A 15,958-nucleotide genomic window follows, 5' to 3' on the forward strand; every position below is an offset into this window, starting at 1 on the left:
ACCTCAGCTCTGATGCCTGGAGCACCCCCTTCCCCTCCTTCTCCACTGACCTTGGTGTCTGCAGAGCTGTTCCTCTCACATATTCTCACTCCACTCTTTGGCAACAATTACATCTGCACAATATTTTTTTTCCTGTCTTAAATATGTTATCACAGAGGCATTACCACCATTGCTGATTGGTCCAGCCTTGGCCAGCAGCGTGTTTGTCCTGGAGCTGGCTGACATTGGTTCTACCAGACACAGAGGAAGCTTCCAGCAGCTTCTCACAGAAGCCACTCTAGTAGCCCCCCTGCTACCAAAACCTTGCCACACAAACCCAGTATATAAGGCAATGACATTGACAAGGGGATTCATATTGGCAAAAGTCAGATTTTCCACTCTCAAAGCACTGACAAGGCCATCCTCCCTTTAAAATTCTCATATGTTGACATTAAGCCATTCCATGCAATGAAGATTTATGCTCCTTGAACATCTCTTTGAATTTCCCTGAATGCTTTGTACTGCCTAACTCTTGTACACTGACTACACACATTGAATAGAGCCAGGAGTTGGATACCAGCTGCACTACTCACTTAGAAGTCAAGAGAGGTGATTAATCTGCCACATGTGCTATCATTACACTGTGGCTATGGTCCCAAAGTGGTCCCAAAGAGCTTTGAGTTCAGAGGTACTCCAGGCACCCAGAACCTAGCATACTGCACTTTTTTGGCAGTCCACGCTGTGCTTTAGCTCAAGATACAAGTTCCATCTTCACCCTGGGTAAGACGCATCTAAATACTTACAGGAAGCATCCTGGAACCCTGAGAGGTAGGAACCCCGGCTGCATATTCTGCTGTCATTGCTGGGGCCAAGGGGACAGTCAGTGTCTGAACAGACTGCTGTGATTCATTTATTACTCTAAATGATGCTAATGTATTTGTTTCCATATTTTCATCCTTGAAGTTAAAGTGTGGTAATTTAGGTCTCTTTTGTTCCTGTGAACTCTATTTTCTCTAGTACTATCAGGTAATTGGCCTCAAATGCCTAAATAACAGCTTTCAGGACATTATCTAAATACCTGTGATCCTGAGTTTGCTACAGAAGATAATGGATACCACAGTCTCATCAGCTGTAGCTCAGCACTCATGCTGGGGCTGTTCATATTAGATGTTGCTAGGTCCTCAGACACTGGAAAAGTGAATTGTGCTTGTGGAGAAATTGCTGCAGCAAATCTGAGATAAAGAGAATGTGGCAGTGGTTCAGATGCCTTTGTGTACGTGGGCTCCAGCCATTGTCCAAATACAGCAAAGTAAGAAGAAATTTCTGGGATACATATAAGCTTCAAAAATTCTTTTTTTCCAGCTCTTTAGTGTGGAAGAACTCTTGCTCAAAAATTGGCAACACAATCTGCAAAAAATTTCCTTGCAAACTGTCTCAACAATCAAACTTGCCATTCTTCACTTTCTTGCTAGAATCTGATCTAGAAAACTATGTGTTTGTATTCTTCACATTTATTGGGTTTGTAAGTGATCATCTAGAATCCTGTACACTCCTCTAGAGCTGCAGACGTCATCATTCTTTGCCCCAAATCAAACCTGAATCCCAGCCAAAAAAAGAGGAAGTGAATCTAAAGATCAGAGTACACCATTACAGCAGTCTCTTTTGACTTTCTTGAATAATGGAAGGCTGAGATTTCCACTAAAGGTTTCCTACATAAATTCCACATATTGTAATTTAATCAGAACATGTCTTTTCTACAGTCCCCAACCTTTATTTTAAAATTTCAAGTAATGCAGAAGCTATCACTAGAATTAACATGTCGTGGTGATAGACAACAACAGTCCTCACCATTAGAAATATGCACTTTGTCTGAGTTTATTTCTCTTTACCATCCAATGGAAAGACCCTGTCATACCTTTTCAAGCTAGATGAACATCCCTTTCATCAGAACTATTTTGAGCTACACATACAATACAGAAGTCAACAGTCACTCAACTTTCTCTGATAAACAAAACTGATTGAGTTCTCTAGTGTGCCCCTTAATAGAGTTTTCTAGACCAAGAGTTTTTACTATTGCATTCTCCTGAATTCTTTGAGGGGAGGGTAGCTCAGTTCTGGCAGTGGTTGATATTTTGTTAGATCTGTTGGTGACCCAAGACACATATTAATGGTTTGTTTACCTAAAATAGTACGAACAAGGACTCTTAAGAACATGATTGTGGCAAAATTTATAGTGCTTTTCTTCATCCATGTTCAGGACTTGTAAAATACAAGATTGATTAACATGCAACGTGAATAGTCTTGTCTTTAATTTATAAATTCATTTCTACATTCAACTGAGTGAATAGTGGTTTTTTATTTTAAAAACATCTTTCCAACCCAATCTTATCAAACATTCAACTATGTTTATAAATATTTAAACAGTTACTAACTAACTTTTAGATTCCTGGAATCAGAGCTATTTATTTTAAGAGCTTTGCAAACTATGTAAACTATGTATGTGTCACTCCTTGAACCAACTTGTTTGGTGTATAGAGCTTCAAAACTATTATAAGTGTGTTTTTTAAGATAAATCTCTTGAAAAAAAAAAGAGTTGCTACTTAGTCCCATGAATTATGGAGCTGCTAAATTCCTAAACCTGACAAATTTACAATTTGGACCAGTACTATGAAAGTTGTGTATGTTTCAATTACCATAAGCCCTTTGGCAGAGCTCCGAAAGATGTCTGTAAAGTTTATTAAGATGTCATCATACTTTTGAACTCTGAATCTCAAATGTCCATTACCAAAATATCAGCTTAAAAAACCCCCAATGTATTGCTAGATGCAGATTAAATCAAGGTAAAATAGCTTCAGCCAGAAATTAGTTTAGTCTAACTATCTTGGCACTTACTTCAGATGTTGCAGATAAACCAAAATGAGTTACAGATGTAAAAGTGGGAGAAAAGACAAGAGGTAGTCACTGTAACAGAGGCTGAAAGCAATAATATTATAACAGCAATTTTCCAAAACCTAGAAAAAAAAATAAATTTCTGTTACTTCTAGGTCTCTGCTGATCTCTGAGCTATGACTGTCAAATTAAGCTCCTCAGCAACATAAGAATAGCTTTAAATTTTAGGATGTACCAGTTCCGTTTTTCAAGTACCTAATTACCAATCTCACATCCCAAATATTTTCTCCAGTATACAACTGTATTTGTGAGGCCCATGCTCAGCCTGGCTAATAAGTTGATTGTCATGACAGGAGGACAAAACTGAGAACATTTTAAGGACCAACTATCTTTTTGTATGTTGAAGCTGTCATGCTCTTTCAACCAGAGCATTTTTAGCTTTACTGTGATGAATAATTTAGTCACTCCTTGCTAGGGCTGTGGCCCGTTGTGGAGTAATTGGTGATCAAATTTATTGCTAATGTATTTGTATCCTATTTTGCAACTAGAGAATAAACACTTCTTATTTAGGCCAGCAACAACATACAAAAACCTTTAAACAATTTCAGATTGCTGAATGCTCTTCAGATGCAGAGGTCCAGTTAGACCAATTCCAATACAACTGGACATGCTGTAGATAGCAGAGGAGGCAGTTCTCATATACAAGGCAATGGATTGTGAACAGAAATCTAAAACAACAGGGTAAGCAACTGTAAGATTTTTCTAAATGTCTATGCTGGAATGGAATTTCAAATCTTTTTGAGAGAGTATAACCTATCTATCTGACAAGTTAAAAAGTGAATATTTAACAAGTATACTTGAATAAAGAATATTCATCAATTCACATATCGTATAGTTATAGATTATGTTTGTATATCAAACAACTGTCATGTATTTTTTTCTGCCATCTGAAAACAATATTGTTTTACTGCCCTGATTTCATAGTATAGGTAGGCTGTGTAAATTAAAAGCTCTTCTATTTCTATTAAAGTTTAAAAGTATTCAATGAGCAGAGGTGTTGCAGGAATATAATTCAATTTAAGACCAGTAATTTGTGTAAATAAATGTCTAATATGAAAGAATCACCACAAGTGGAAATCAAGAATGTTCAATTTTTCATGATACGTATCAAAAGAACAAAAGACTTCGTGCTCATTAAAAAAAAGTTCTAAAAATAACAAGGTTCAGATTCTCCTATGGGTTCATATGAATTTTTTATTTTCCATTTGAAAATTAGGATTGTGCCATATACATGCTTTTTTTTTTTGTGCATACATGAATTGAATTTAAACTTTTCTGTTAAATTATTAACCGTGGGTTTAGTATGCTCTAAGGTGAGTAAATTAAGAAACAGTGGATTGTAGGAGGTGTAAAAAGTGCTTGTATCAGGGGTACTGGTATTAAAATTGCCTGGCATTATCCAGGAATAGGTACTTAATATTTCTTTGCAACCATAAGAAATGCGTGCCTGATTTTAACCCTGGGGTTTTTTTGGCTTTTGTTTAGTTTACGGACTGATTAATGCTAGTAGATTACAGTAGGCAACGTTCTTTCACACAATGAAGTTTAATTGAAACTAAGGGGGTTGCACAACACACAGGAGCTGCTTCGAGGTTAATATCTATATCATTTAGGTATCTAAATATCAGTCTGTTCTAAAGGTTTGGAAATATTTTTGTTCAAATGTTAAAGGAGCAGAGGAGATACTTTCTTTTAATAAGTGTCACTTTTGATCTTTAGCAACTGAACGTGGATAGTTTATACAAACCAAATCTAGATTTGTATTTCAATAAATTAGAGGTAATGTAATAAATTACTAATTTTTCAATGAATGAAGCAAATTACTGTGAACTCTTTTTGAGAGCAATAATGTCCACTTAACGGCTGGAGTTCAAGATAATGTGGTTTTGCTGGTTTTTCTTTCACAAAAGCACAATTTCTTATCATTGATTTAAATGTAATCAGCCTGGAAGGGGTAAACTCTGAGGGTTTTCATGACTGCCATGAGAAAGACTCTTTCTGTGCAATTTATTACCTAACTTCTCCAGTCTATGCATTCTTCAATGTAGCAAGTGCATCACTTGAACGCTGTAGTGGGAGACATTCAGGTCTCAGGCTGACAAGATAACATCCTGTTGGCTGCAGTTTGGTCAGTTTTGTCCACTTAGAAATAAAGGCTTCTGGTAAAATTGTGATCTCTAGTGTGCAAGCAACTTTCACACTCAATGCTGTCAGCTCATATAAATAAATATTTGTGATTATAAAGATTATTATTTTCAATATGATTTTTATAGGCCTCTATGTGAGAAGACATCTCAGAGAAAATGCCTTCCTTATGCATTTTAGAATTAGCTCAGTCTTCTTATCTATGGAGATAAAATTAAGCTTGATTAAGCTTAGATGTGATTAGGCTTAGATGTGGCAAAGACATTTAGCTGATCTTTAGGTTGAATATAAGTTCTCCATGCTGAGATTTTTATGGAGTTTTAGAAAAATAAAATTTTATATCTATAGTTGAGCTGTTTACTTTAGACTGCCATTACAATAAAGGGAGAGAAGTAAGTGCTTCTTAAAAGCAGTTCAGCTGTCCTATTTAAAACGCTTATCTTAGTGGCTCAGGAGATGCCTGTTTTCTTCCACTGACCACATAGTGTGACTGCATCGGGACTAGACATCATACTTATAAAGGAAAAATTACAGCAGAGGTATGCATCCTCAGTGATGAAGGTAAACTTTTGTTATACTGAGTTTTAGGCCCATTAGGAGCCTTTTTATTCTATGGCCATTGGGCCACAAGATGTTGTTAACTCATCTCCAGTTGCTAGTTCAGTAGAAGTGTTTTTCCTTTCTGAGCATTTGATCACCTGCCCATAGCAATTTTGTGCAGGATTATAAAAATTAATGTTTAAATCATCTGCCATGTCTCTCATATATAAGAGTCTGTAGTGTGTGTATCTTTTTCCTATCAAACCTTGATGACTATGTGTTCAATTTTTGAAGTCCAGGTGAAGTTGGTGTCTGTACTTCAGTCCATATAAATCAAAATGAATCAAAAGTCAATGGTTCTCAGCCATAAATATAAGGTGGGGTAGTTGCTGTCCCTTTACAGTAAATTTCTTATTCTTTGCTCAAAAGATCTTTACTTTTTGCCAAATGTTGTGGCCTCTGTTCACACAACTTGAACTTAACTTCAAAAGCAAGGAATACATTTGTTTTTTAAAGTGATCATTTGAAGCCTGACTAACCATTTGTAAGTTACTATACTAAGCCAAGACTTTAGGCCCTCTAGAGTGAGCCACTAGAAACATTTTAAACTGAAAATACCTACCTGACCATGTGGGTTAGTAATGCTATTAACAAAGTCAAAATATATCAGAATAATAAAAATACTAAAGAATATTATTTTGGTCATTATATTTTAGAAGGAACTGTGTCTGATCTTTCTCTTTGACTTAGTAAAGTGTTTAATACTGACAATACTTACTGAAATAATTACCTTTATTTGTCTAACATTAAGTTCATAGGAATGATAACATCAATAATAACATTATTTGGAGAAAATAAAATAGGTAGAGTAATTACAAAACTCTGCTTAATAAAAACCCAACTCCTCTGCCTTTAGCATTGACATAATATAGCTTGGTATAATGATTATAGTTTTTAAGGGAAAATAACCTTACCGTCTTTTTTATTTAAATTACATATATTATATAATTACCTTCAATGTAACCATCTTATCTCATGGAAGATCTGCGGTAAGGGAAAATAACTTACATCTAATGACTTTTTCTGGCACAATCAGTCTTTCATTCTATATCCTTTTATGTGAATGAGAATACTGATACAAATTTGAAAAGGAGAGACTGGAAATGCATAAGAAACACTGCCTCAAAGTATCTAGATAATATAGACTAAGTAGACCTTTCCAGTCATTTGATACCCAGATCCTATTCCCTGAAACATAACTAGATCTAACTCATCTTGCCAATCTCTACTCAGGCTTTTTCAGAGGGCCAGGGGTTTTTGGGGTTGGTTTTTTTGTTTGCTTGTTTTGTTTTGTTTTGTTTTTTGCTTTTGCTTTTTTGGGGCACATCTTCAAACTTATTCCCTCCTCCTATACCTTTCACTTTCCTGTCCCAGTTCTCTTTGTAGGTGCAATTTCATAGGAAAATGTTATCATATCACAAGACTCTCTTTGCCCTCCAGCGCAGCTACTAACTGAAACTTATTATGCTAGCAAATTTCACTATAAAGTCACTTGTGTTGTGAACCCAATAACAGGATCAGAGAGCAGGGGGAAGGGGGAATCTTTGTGAGAAGGAGAGAAGCTAGCATGGGAGCAAGAGAAGAATCCAGAAAGCTGGAAGCCCTCCAAGTCTTGTTTCTCTGGATGATGCTTATTTTATAGCAAGCCATGGGCTCCTGCAAATAAGTTAATCCATGTCATACAGAGCTGAGACTAAAGGATGGGTGACAGTTGCTCCTTCTGCCAGCCAGGCAATTTTATGGCAGACAGGACCATTGGCATTTGTATTGTACGGTCCTTTGCGGGATACAGGACCCCTGGGTTTTAGATTTGGAAGAGTTCATGGTTTTGACTTATTTAAAATGAAGAAATTACCACAGTCCTATCAAAGCTGCTCTAGGAGAGCCAGTGGCTCTTCTGGGCAACCAGTCAAATGATCATTTCTGTTCATTACATCTGTTGTACCTGAGAAAAGAAACAGAAGCTGGGGAGCACTGCCGGAGGCCAAGGAGGAGGCCACTATGTATCCCAGCAGCTTTCCCCATTTCTTATGAAACAGAGCCACCCTCAGACACAGACACCTTCCAGTTTTCCATTTGCAAACCCTTCTCTTGGTACCCCAAGTATTCACCCATTTGTCTTCCCTGAGATTGGAAAGATATGCATAGGCTATGCTTTTTCTCAGGTATTCTTGAGAGAAGGTATGTTGCCCTATCACCTGCTGTTTATGATTTTGTGTAACTGAACTGGAAATATGCAGATTATCTTTTAGCTAATGCCAAATACAGAACTACAGAAAGCTAAACAAATAATTCATCTGCTCCTGGCCATAGATTTGGCAAGACTGCAAATTATTGCGCATGGGGGCTATATAGGCATAAGGAAGAGTACTGTAGTGAAGTCTGAGTCATTCTCCAACATAGAGAAAAGAATGTGCCTCTACTTTGGGAAAATACAGATGACTGAGAATAAATGATGGATTGATTAAAAAGCATATGTTTTTGATGAAATTTGAAATATAGTGTCACAAGTAAGTCATACTACAGTCAGTGACTAATTGAAGCCCCTTCAGCAAATAAATATCTGTGTCATGTGTGAACCAGAAGAGACCTAGATTCCTCTGGCTTCAAACCTTGAAATTGAGTTGGCATCAAACTGTATCTTGGTGTGGTGATTAGCCACACTATGAGTAAGCTTGCAGCAATGTTTCTGTTTGAAGATAGATTTTCAAATCCCTCGAAAAGCCACATGCAGTGATGTCACCTTGAACACTGACAGGGTGAGTTTTTCTTGGGTCTTTCATATTTGAAATCTAGGGTTAGAAGTCCCACATTCTGGATGCACCCAAGAAACAGAAGAATGTTTAAGTAAAAACAGCAGGGGCGAATGAAAGGGGCTGATTGAGCAGATCAGTGCACATGTCAGTGAGAGAGCTGATATAGCCTGAACTATAAGTGTTTAAGAGCCCTCTCTAGGATGATGCACCCCATTCCACAGGTTTACAAAAGGATACCTGATAACCCATTTCTACAATTCTTAGGAAAAGATCCCTTGGCAGGATTTAAAAAATGAAATATGACAGTCTTTACAGCAGTCTTTTTCACTTTGAGACCCTAGTTTGTGCTGAAGGATGAAAAGAGCTCTTGCCTGCTTGATGGTGCTGTCAGTATTAAAGCTGTATGTAAGGGACTGAGATGAAGTTGCAGCTTTGTTTTTCAATGCAACACTGCTTTAAACAGCTGCTACAAAATCTGATTGAGAATTGCAACTATTGTGTTCAGGATGTTGTAATCAGATTCCTTTTTTCAAAACTTTTTGTAAGTGCTGCTTGACAGCAATAGGACTGTGTGGCAGACCCTCAAAGGAGAGGTGATTGCTGTGTTTTGTGGCATGAGAACCACAGGAATGCAAAAAATGACAATTGGGAGTCTTTCATGTTTGTGCTATTATGGATTCTGTGAAGTTAATGTTAACTGTTCAGAGTGTCTAAGATTAGTCAAAGCTTCCTTTAAATAGCACATTAATGTACTGGATTGTTTTCCATGTCTGTTGAATTTTAGCAAATTGTTCAGTTGCCTCAATATTGTAAGTTTAAGGAAATCCAGCTGTCAATTCCTATTAAACTGGCCTTAGTTTTATATTGTTAATTCAGTTGTCTTTCACACTCTAGCTCCTAAATCTAAAGAACTCTTTACAAAGGCAGATTTATGATAGATGCCATCTGGCCTGATAGAAGGAAACAGATATTGATTTTTAATATTTTCTCCAAACTTGTTTACTCTAGGATAATACAGCAGCTGTGTGGCGGCTTGTCTAAGAGTGGAAAGGATTATTACCAGTGCCTTTTGATGAGATAAATTACCTAGAATGACTTGAATGGCTAAAGGGTATACTTTGATGTTATGTCGCTTCATTTACTCTTATGACTAAATGATTATTGATTTTATATTTTTAAGCTCTTGAAACGTGAAAATAAGTTGGTAGAGAAGCCTAGCTGTGTTAGTTTTATTAATTTATTTCTGCAGGGCATAATTCACTTTGGACCAGGTTGTGAAGGTTTTGGGTTCATGACCGACTCCAGATACAGTTGCAAAGAAATGGCTTATTTATATAGTCATTGCAAGTAGTTCCAAAATCAATACAGTCTGGGATTGGATGATTAAACTTAGTCCCTTTGTGGGATTCATTCCTGTAGCTACCTCTGAAATGATCTTGACTGAAGCAGATTCATGTGATCCAGTCTACAAATAGCAAGTTTGTTCAAGTTGAAATACTATTTTTTGCTCATCATTTTTTTTATCTACTCTGTTCACTCAGTGACATTTTAACAACCAGAAAAAAGCGGTTGATTGACTACTTCAATGAAATCACTAATCTGCATTCAAAGAGTTGCCTCCAAAGACTACTTAGATTTTTCATGGATAGATTTAACTACTGCTTTGATCAGTTAGTCCCAGTATGCAGTGGATTTAGGTCTCTCTACTTATGTAGGCAGCAGGAATCCAAGGTGTACACTAAACCTTTAAATAGTCTTCGCAGTTCAAAACAGCTATTTGCCTTTTGTGTACAGCAGACACCTACATATTTCTGTGAACTATTGCCTCTTCTATCATCATTTAACATGTTGGTGCCATTTAATGTTTGTCTGAAATGTGACTCTCTTGTCAGTCTATTGAAGTATTTTGTAGACACTGGAAGAAGTGCAAAAATGTGCTCAAAAAAAAATTCACTCTCTCCATTTCCCACAATGACTATTTATATATGCTCTTTGCTTGGCGCCTTTTAATACCTTAAATGGCAATATTTTTAAGCTTAATTTCTTCTGGAAAGGTTCAGCAATGAAAAGAAAGTTATCTTATTTAGTCTCAGAAATTGGGATTCAGAATCCTGACATTTCATTTATATAGACCCTTAGCAAATTATAAATAATATTGCTAATAGTATTTAAAGTGTCCAAAAGGAGCTGAAGGCAATAAGCTATAACAAAAGCCATGTCTCTAAAAAAGTTGATTACTTGGAAGAGTTTAGCAGTGCATGAACCTGCACAGGACTGTCTAAACTAAAGAATAATATTTCATGATTTAACAGTACATATCTATCCATCTCCTGTACAGGCTATTAACCATATGCTTGTATCTTGTTCAGATGTAACTAAATGTGGATTTGTGTGGGGTTTTTTTAAATATATGTTTCACCTAAAACTGTGTATTTCTAAAACAGAGAGATCATTCTAAATATAAAGTTTACGTAGATAATAACATTTACTTTATATGTGTGTGTGTGTGTGTGTGTATTGTCACTAAAGAATATTATTCCCTCAAAGGATCTTTCATTGTAATAAGCCTTGGCAGCATATTTTACAGAGTTAAAAAAGGTGTAAAACACTTTTCCTTACTTTAGCCACATGATATGTATAATTAATGTGTAGTAAATTTTATTGCCCAGTTTAAGGCTTGTTTAAATGCATAGAATTTGAAGTCTAATGCAGGAATAAAATAACTTTTGGATCAGTGTAATGTAATATGTTGATCCATTTTACAGGGTGGTGGTGATTATTTAATTAATCACCTTTTGACAATTATTCACACTGGTCCAAATCAAGGTCTCCATTAAAACCAAAGAATAGCTTCATTACAAATGACCCATAAAAGTGTCAAGTGCTGGCAGTGAAGACAAGTAATTTCCTTTCCCTTTAAAACCATTAGATCGAATGATGGGGGTGGGGAAAGTGATGAAGTGCGTAATAGTGTGATTACAAAGAAAAGCTTAAGCAGTAAATTTGACAGCCATGTTAGAGTGGATAGAAGATAAGGGTTATAAACTGTTGGTTCTATACCTCCAAAATCTTTTAATTTTATAAGAAGACAGGAATGAGTGGATTATATTTTTGAGAAACTTTTTTATCCTCTTTTAGTGTTTACTTATAAATTGAGATTAGAAAATTCTCTGACTCAAAGCCTTGGAGATATAAAATAAACACTGTATTGCCTTCTGAATGTTGCTCAAAATAGCAGCTAATTGAGACAAAATTGTTTTACAGCTCTGCAACTATTTTCAAAGCCAGCTTATCTACAAAATCTTTTCTATATCTTATTGGGGAGGATAGCAGCAGGACCTTTATGTCAGTGTAATTATATCGGGCACTTTCTTTTACATCTGGAAAGTACCAAGAACTACCAATTGATCTTTTGTAGAGATAAAACTGCACTCATCTTTGATTAAAGGTAAATACTGCACCTTTTGCTGAAAGTCCTTATGTTCTTGCTATGCCAAAACATGTGAAATTATTTTAATTTTCAACTTCTGATAAAACCTTGTATATTTCTCTAGTGACCAGTGCAGTTTCTGTAAAAAAGGATTAATTTTTACACCTTTCAAATCCTAATGTCATATTTCAGTTTAATATTAAATTCTGCCAAATATGCACAGGCTGAAATTATCCAGGAATGTAGCTTCAGAAAGTATAACTACAATATTAGAGTGTCACTTTCAGAGGGGCTGAAGAAAGCATTATTCACAAACCACATTGATTTTGAACACACATATAATAGAAGTCATATACTTTGTTGTAATTTTGTTTGCTTTAACTACTTTAGATTGTGGAATAAAGCCTTGTTAAGGAATTCCATATAGTGACTTTACCTTTTATGACCTGGCTTCAAATTGTGAGAGTTAACAGGTGGTGGTGATTAGCTCAGCTATCATCACAAAAAAATTCCATAAAAATAATATTTTCACCCAAGATTCTGGGTAATCTTGCTGGTATAGATTCCACTTACTACAGGAGATGAATATGTATTTACTAGTTTTTCAAAAGAGCAGCAAATATTGACCAGTCCTAGAGACGTATTTGTTAAATCTACTTGTCATTCTTTCTTTGATCTTCATTTGTTTTAAAATCTTGCACCTAAGGTTGGACTAGTTACTGTAAAAGATCCCAAAAGTTCAAGTGCTGCTTCTAAAAACTAATGGCTATTGACTTTCATTAGGATTTCTGTGATGTTATCTAACCCTGTAAAGACATTTGCGGTATGCAGTTTACATTGTATCTAGTGATTGTATAATCATTATTGATTTTCCTTGTGTGTAGTACCTATGTCAAACAACCTAATATATTTAAATGGTGATTATTTCAGCAATATATCTATTATTAGATAAGATCAAAGGCAGTTAAGTGTGTAGCAGATAGCGTGATAAGATGATATAATGTGTATTTGTGCCAGTACCTGTGCCCTTTTGTGCATAAAACTGCAATTCATAGTCTTTAATAATTAACTCTCTGAAGCATGTTGTGATTTCCATCCTATAGTAGAATAAAGTATGACAGATGGATTAAAGGAAGCCCACTTTTTAAGCAAAAGATCTAGGAGTTATGTAAATGTAATACAATTAGATGAATTGCTTTTCAAAGACCATGGGAAATCACTCTGTATATTCTGTTCACTTCTTGTTTTCCTACCAGTACTTCTGAAGAAAACTAGAAATATATTTAGAAAGCTGTATGATTTCCCAAAGGATATAATCACTGTTAATCCCATGAGTACGGATTAACAGAATAACTCGGCCCATAACAGCAAGTGATTTCTCAGGCTAATCTCATGAGTAGAATGGTTATTGTATTTTATTAGTGGTCAAATAATATTCTACTTGGACTGTAGTAGAAAAGCAGCAAATCTAATTCATTCATTTAATATCAAAGAATGCTATACTTTACTTGTGGAGTTCCTCTTTTTTACTAATATCATTTAATTAAAATACTTCTGCTCAGTAAATAAAAGTTGCACTATACATTTAATGCAATTTAAAAAAAAAATTAAAAAGAACCCCAACACTCCTTCCCCCCCCAAAAAAAAAGAAGTAAAATGTGTAAATATACCTGTAGTGTTGAGGTGGAACTAGAAACCCCAGCTTTCTGTTCTGTCCTGTCTTTTTACATTAAGATTTTGTCACTTTCTGCATTGCTCTAAAAAGTAGATGCATTTGAAAATACAGTATCTGTGCATACAAAATGTACATTTGAACGTGTAAATGTACTTTGTTAGCAAAACTTTATTACAATTTTTTAACTAGTTCTGAAAGATAGAGACCTGTGATGGTAAAACAGGCTTGCATTCATTTTCTGTGACTCCCTTTTCAGTTCTGAAGTTGTTCCTATGCAAGTATGAAGCCTCAAATTTGAGTTATTGCTCACAACTCACTGTGCTGTGTGCATGTGCCAGCTCTTGTTAGTATTAGATCAGGATCCTCTCTACCACTCTCCATTACACAGTATTGAGATGCATGCTTTGGCCACCCTTTAGTTCCTATTCATTTTCTTAAAATTACTCTTTGATTTCACTCTTTCTCTTCTTCATCCAACTGTAAGAGTGGAAAACATTACCATCCCAAGCTATATCTTCCACTAGGAAGTTACCAACATTGACAGTAAAATGGTTGAGGAAATCATGTCGATCTTCCCCAATTAATCTCAAGGAAAATCAGACATATTATTTAAATAATTAATATGATTGTGTGCCATAACCTGTGTGAATATGCTGAAGCAGTTGAGGAATGTCTCAGAAACTCCTCTTGAAGCAACTCAGGACTGAAGGAGATCATTCTGATGATCAAGTACTAATGGGGAAACTCCAGCAGACAGTAGCAATCAGGAGTCAGAGCATTTACCTGTTCACCAATATAGCTGGATTAGGAACAGGATGCCAATTCCCAGTGGTCTGCTTTCTTTTATTCTGTCCACAAAGATGAAGATGCCTACCTGGTAGTGCCACCTCCTGTCTGCTGCACAGGAATGTACTCTAGTGTTAGATACTCAAGATACTTACTTTGCCGTAGTTTTCCACTGTGGCCTGTTTTTGAATTCCCACGACGCTCCAAGATGACCCCCATCATGGGTAAATGTGAGAGTCTTGATGATGGGTATTCTCCTGTCAGATAGGAAAACACTGTTTTCAGTTGGAAAAGCTCCTCTGACTGATGGCGAAGCTCCTTGGTTGATTCTCAATTGTGGGAAAAAAGTCTTTTTCGTTGAAAAATTTCCTTATGTGACTGAATGGTAGAGCTGAATGATAACTTATTTATTTTAATCATTTTCTCAGATCCTGATTGTGCAAATCTCACAATCAAAGCAATTGCAATCAAAGCAATGTGAAAAATTTGAATAATTCTGTTAAGGCTGGTAGAATAGCAAATGTAGCTATAAAGGTACTTACCATATGGGAGTGCTAAGGACAAATTTTAGATTGTAAAGATGATTTCTTCATGTTCCACATTAACTAAAGATGCCTTATTCAGAACAAAGAGTTGAAACACTACAATAATTATTGACCTGACATTACAAATTGACATAGCTGTTCCTGTGCAAACCATCCAGATAGGCTCAACCGTAGGATTAGGACCTATGTAATTATCTGTGTTGTACATACAGGTGCACCAGCTGAACCTTATGCTACCCTGTACTGTGTCAAGAAGGTAAACACGAGTAGGAATTGGTAGTTTGAAGAAGAGGAGGTTCCTAAATAAAGCCTAAATAAAGTTCTCTTCACAGAGAACATCCCACCTTTCATCCACTTTCTCATGATTCATGTCCATCTCAGTACTGTTCAGAGCTGTGAAACAGTCTCACACAAGAATAGGTGGAAAAGCGCAAATGACTTGTTCTGAGGCATTTATTTCTGTGAAGAAAGTGCAGTAATGATGTTTTAGTTTGCATTTAGAAGCTTAACTGTAGAGGAGCTTCTTTATTCTCTGGTATATTACACTTGGAGTAACAATGCCATTATTTTTGCAAGACTGCTGTTCAGCCTGTTGCAGGCATTAGGAAAAAATGAAGAAAAAAAGGTCTATGCTAGTCATGTCTGGAGTCTACAATTCCTTCTGCTACAGTCAGAGTGTGGGAGAAGTCAGAGTAAGCAGCCAGGAGCAATGCTATGAGCAAGTTTGCAGGGGGTATCTAGGTTGTCAAGTTATCCTCCTACATTTCTGAATGTGAACATTTAACTAAAATACTCATTTGTTTACTTTAAAGTAGTCTTTTCCATGTTCAGGCAACAAAGCACCCAGACAGGAACAAACTTGCTCTTTATGTAAATGCATATTTTAATAATGTTTTAATGTATTTTTTCAGTAGATATAGTTCTTTCTCAAACTCCAGGCATATAAACAATCTAAATGAGTCTGTATTTACTGCCTGAAGCTTTAAAAATATCTATTAAACAAGTTCAAGTAAACCCCCCCAAACCTTAAATCTTTTTATGCCAAATACTAAATCTCATGGCATAAGGATCCAGAGGCCAAAAGGATGCCAAG

This window comes from Pseudopipra pipra, chromosome 1 (genome assembly GCF_036250125.1).
Source record: "Pseudopipra pipra isolate bDixPip1 chromosome 1, bDixPip1.hap1, whole genome shotgun sequence".
Classification (NCBI taxonomy): Eukaryota; Metazoa; Chordata; class Aves; order Passeriformes; family Pipridae; genus Pseudopipra; species Pseudopipra pipra.